Below are 5,216 nucleotides of genomic sequence, written 5' to 3'. Positions count from 1 at the left end.
CATTTGTTTTGTGAAAATTTTCAGATTTTTCAATTTTTTTGGTTTTTTATATGCACTTAGATGAGACTATATGAATGCATGCAAGAATGTGACTCAAGACTCAAAGTGTAAAATAAGAAACAGAGAAAACATGATTAGTAAAAGATGAAACTCCTCCCCCACACTTAAATAACACAGTCCCTTGTGTTATAAAAGTATGAGAAAGGAGTTAAAGCAACAAGTAAAATGCAAAGAATAAAAGGAAATCTACATGCATATGTACAGAGTTTGGAGTGTTTACCTCAATCGCTGAGCTCTGATCCCAGGTAGTGGGATGGGTTGGAGGTGGAACATGATGGAGTTGAGTATCTAGGTGGGCTGCTCTCAGGTGAGTCTGGTAGGAATGCTGTGGCCGGGTTGATCCAGTGTTCTTTTCCTGGTGGGAGCTCAATGTCCTGAGCTGCTGAGCTTTCTCCCACCTCTTCTCTTGTTTCTCGTTTGGGTTAGGTGGCTGGAGCTGTGAGTTTCTTCACCTTCTTCTTTAGTTTCCTAACACAGTCAACTAGCTTGTAGATTGTTTTGTCTTGCCATTTGCACCATTTCTGAAGGCTGTTAACTCTTGAATACAGCTTCTTTGTGTGATACTCAGGTTCACCCCAAAAGTAAGGATCAAAATGGTACCGGCCTGCTCCCATCCTTCTTTCAAAATCTATTGGCTCTTCATTCTCACAACCGGCAGCCCTAGCTGTGCCCTGCTCTTCAACTGGCTCTTTACCCTTGGATCCTGCGGTCCTCTTGCATTTGCGAATTGGAGGGTTAATGGCTGGGTTGTAGAGCTGATCCTTTAGAACAATAAAGGAGACATTGTGCCTTTCTGAGAGAGTGGTGATGGCTGGGTGTGGCAACAGAACTTGGACTTTCTCATCTTGTAAGAGCTTGAAGGTGTACAAGAAGTTTTCACCATTGCTTTCTTTTAAGAACCCAACCTTGGTGAGGGTAACTTCATCAATCAACTCAGGCTTGACTTTAACATCATAAAAGATAAAACCTCTTGCTTTCAAAATCTTTGTCACTAACCATCCATTGTGCAACTTAGTGAGCTTCTGCCTCTTACCCTCACTCCAAGCAATATCTTTGTATATCAGCATATGGCGTGCCAAGAATGCACCACCAGTATGTAGTGTGGGAGATGAAATTCTCTCTTGCTCTTCAAATGAGTGATGAGAGGATGTAGACCCATACCCAGTAGTTCCATGTCAGCTAGATGCACCACACCATCATTGTGCTTGGTAAAGAACATTTGGCAAATCACTTTGTGAGCATAGCGGATGGCTGGGTTTCTTATCCATGAACTCTTGCATCTTCCTCCTCTGAAGCTCCCAAAAGCAATTGTATCCCACAGGTCAGTAATCATGTGATCAGGGTATATGAACTTCAATGTCTCATCCTGTGCAGGTCTTGAAAAGGCAAAGATCTCATCTAATTCCTTGAAGCTTACATGGTATTGTGTACCATTTATTGTGAACTCTATGTGCCCAAGAACATTTCCCTCCATGATCCTCTGATCTCTTGGGCCATATCCACAAATTTCAAGGGATGCAAGGAACTCTTGTGTTAATCCATCATGAGCCACATCTTTCATCTCAAAGAATCCACCAAATCCCATGTTGTTAAAAATGAGCTGAACCTCTTCAAGAAGCCCCATCTTTTTCAGCAGCTCCATATCAGGGAACTTGGTTTGCAGCACCTTTACATCCTTGAACATAGCAAAGTAGTCATCGAAAGTTGGTTCTTTGTCCTCAGGTTCTGGTTTTGTCTTTGCTTTCTTAACCGGCTACAATGCTACTTCATGATCACTCTCTGTTTCTTCTTCATCCTCAGCCACAGCCACCTCTTTTCCTTTCCTCTGAACAGCTCCAACCAGCACCAGTTCTTTACCAGAACTCCTTGAAGTAGAAGCCTTGGTTTTCTTTGGTGCAGCCACATCCTTTACTTTCTTCTCAGCTGGATTCTTTGGCTTCCTTTGTTTCTTGAAAACTTTATGCCCAAAAGGTATAATCTGATCCTCTGAATCTCCAACTTTCTCTTTTTTTGATTTCTCCATGGCCGCTGTTCTTTTTGTTCCTCCCATCCTGCATTTTCTCAAACAGCTGTGAGCACCAAATCAAGAGAACAACAAAAGTTTTCCAAAAATTCACTAAGTTCAGGGATGGTACAGATCGATTTCACTAGAAGAGAATGTGTTTTTAGCTGGTTAAAAACTCAATAAACTCAAGGCAATGGCAAGAAGCAATGCACTCAAAGAGTTCAGCTTGAAACACAATTTCTAAAAAAAATCAAAATTCTTGATGAATTTAAAGAAATTTCTCAAAAATTCCAAGAACAGGTCATTCTCAAGCAAGATCCATGCATTTCCTACCCATTCTACTTGCACAACATTCACAAAATGATTCCAAGGTATCAAGAGGCCTATTAAAATCGATTCCATGTGTTTCTTGTTCATAAACATTACATTAAGACATGGAAAAGGTGAGTTTTAACAGACTAAAGTACCTTGGAATCTTCAAGTTTCGAGTGAAAAACGAATGTGCAGCAAGAAACTAGACAGGATTACGAGTTCAATGCAGTTGGAATTCCTCAATTTGGTTCAAGAACGAGAGAGATATGAGTGTTTAAAGTTCAAGAAATGGAGAGAAGGGGGCAAACTCGTGTGAAGAAGAAGACCAGGTGGGGAACAGCTGTAAAGGGCGCGTCCTTGACCGGTCAACGTCCGTATGGTCAACGATTTTTCAAAAATTTTGCCGCGCCATCGTTGACCGTGGCACGTGACCGTGTCAAACTCCGACCATTTGTGCTTTCTTTGCTGCGGCCTGGAGCTTTCCGTGTCTTTTCACCGTGGCAATCCCCGAACAATTGCTCCTTTTCCAACCTGTGCCACGGCCAAGTGTTCTCCCCGTGGCAAACTCATCGTGGCAAGCACCGAACCTCGGTCGTTCATCATTTTCTTTGCCACGGCCAGGTCTTCTTCCTGTGTCTCTTAGCCGTGTCAAAACCCGAACCCTTGTCTTTCCAAACCTGTTTTGCCACGGCCAGCTTCAGTTCCGTGTCACCTGGCCGTGTCTAAACCCGAACCCAGGTTCCTTCATCTTTGTATTGCCACGGCCTGCAGCGGTCCCGTGTCCCTTAACCGTGGCAAACACCGAATGATGGTTCATTCCTCCTTTCTTTGCCACGGCCGGCTGCGATCCCGTGTTCCTTTACCGTGGCAAACCCCGAATGGTTACTTCTTTTGCCATGGCCACACCTAAGACCGTGCTTCCTCTCTCGTGGCTTAGCTTAAAAGCTTGCCACGCCTTGTTATCTGACCGTGGCTGGTGACCATGCTCAAAACCGAGCACAAGCTTTTGCCCATTCCTTCATTCCTTTTCATCTTGCATTCACTTCCTAAGGGTACAAACTCAAACCTGTAACCTGTAGACACTAAACCAACCCATCAAAACATTCTAAAACATAAAAAAGAAAGAAATCAAAAGATTAAAAGCATATTTACAAAAGATAAGCTTGGGGTGTCTCCCAAGAGCACTTTGTTTAAAGTCTCTAAGTTTGACTTTGGAAACCTGTTTAACAGGCTGGTGGTGGATCAAGAAGGGGAACTGATGTAGCTTCCTCCTTCCTTTGTGAAACCAGATAGTGCTTGATCCTTTGGCCATTTACCACAAACTCTTGACCATTCTTGCCTTCTAACACAACATCTCCATATGGCCTGACTTCAAAAACCTTAAAGGGACCAGACCATCTAGACTTAAGTTTTCCAGGAAACAACTTAAGCCTAGAGTTGAACAGCAACACCAGATCACCATCCTTGAACTCCCTTTTCAGAATCTTTTGATCATGCAGAGCCTTGGTCTTTTCTTTTTAAATCTTGGAGCTCTCAAAAGCCCCAAGCCTGATCTCTTCAAGTTCATGGAGTTGCATGACCCTTTTCTCTTGAGCTGTCTTGATATCAAAGTTCAGCAACTTTACAGCCCACAAAGCCTTGTACTCCAGCTCAACAGGAAGGTGGCAGCTCTTCCCGTATAGCAGATTGAAAGGTGATGTTCCAATTGGAGTTTTAAAGGCAGTTCTATAAGCCCACAATGCATCATCTAGCCTTTTGCTCCAATCTTTTCTGCTTGAGCTAACAGTCCTCTCAAGAATGGCCTTAATCTGTCTATTAGATACGTCAACCTGGCCACTTGTTTGAAGATGATAAGGAGTAGCTACCTTGTGTTTCACTCCATGCTTTCTCAGCAATCCTTCCAAAGTCTTGTTCACAAAATGAGATCCTCCATCAGAAATGACAACCCTTGGTACTCCAAATCTTGGGAAGATAATGCTCTTGAACAACTTCACTACTACCTTGGAATCATTGGTAGGGAAGTGCTAAGGTGATCTTAGGAATAGCTCCTCTATACAAAGTGCTAAGGTGAGAGGCTTCTGAAAAGCCATGATGTGGACACTTGTTTGTGTAGCTTCTAAACCTGTCCAAAGCTTCTCCAAAGGTTTCATTAGAATGTTGAGTGTAGCTGGAAATCTGGTTCCTTAGCTTTGCAGTCCTTGAGCTTGAGAAGAACTTGTATAGAAAGACAATCTTGCATTGCTCCCATGTGTGGATGGATCCTCTTGGGAGGTTCTTTTCCCACTGATGTGCCTTGTCTCCAAGGCTGAATGGGAACAATCTCAGTTTGAAGCTGTCTTCAGATACCCCATTGATCTTAGTGAGATCACAAACTCTGTCAAACTGATCCAGATGCTCCAAGGGATCCTCCATAGGTAAGCCATGGAACTTCTGATTCTGAACCATATTGATCAAAGAGGCCTTCACCTCAAAGTTGTTGTTTTGGACAGGAGGTGGCCTGATTCCTGCTCCATATTGGTGTGCATAAGCTCGGTCATTCTCACCAACAAAGACTGGTGGAGGCTGATGACGTCTGGGTGGATTTGGGTGGGGCTGTGGTGGATTAACCTTAGGTCGGTCTTGGTTCTGGTTATCCTGAGCGTGTCCCTGATGGACCTGAGCCTGTTGAACTTGAATTCCAATCCCATTACCAGCTCTTTGACCGTGATCAGCTTCTTGAGCCTGATGCTCATTCCCAACTTGCTGATTCATTCCTAACCTCTCCAAGTGAACAGCTCTTTCTCTTTGTCTTCTGGCTTGGCTTCTTGTGATCATAAACCTGAAAACAAAGACAGAACTT

The 5,216-nt window shown here is 43.4% G+C and overlaps 1 non-coding gene across 1 annotated transcript; it reads left to right on the top strand.

The window, feature by feature from the left end:
* Window positions 1-4,460: 4,460 nt before the first annotated feature.
* Window positions 4,461-4,567, top strand: LOC112083702. The gene has a single exon (XR_002897838.1). It is a non-coding gene; the product is annotated as a small nucleolar RNA R71 (small nucleolar RNA).
* The last annotated feature ends 649 nt before the right edge of the window (window positions 4,568-5,216 follow it).

This window comes from Eutrema salsugineum, unplaced genomic scaffold, assembly GCF_000478725.1.
Source record: "Eutrema salsugineum unplaced genomic scaffold, Eutsalg1_0 scaffold_6, whole genome shotgun sequence".
Classification (NCBI taxonomy): Eukaryota; Viridiplantae; Streptophyta; class Magnoliopsida; order Brassicales; family Brassicaceae; genus Eutrema; species Eutrema salsugineum.
Note: the sequence above shows the minus strand (reverse complement) of the source record. Positions and strands in the feature narration are given on the sequence as shown.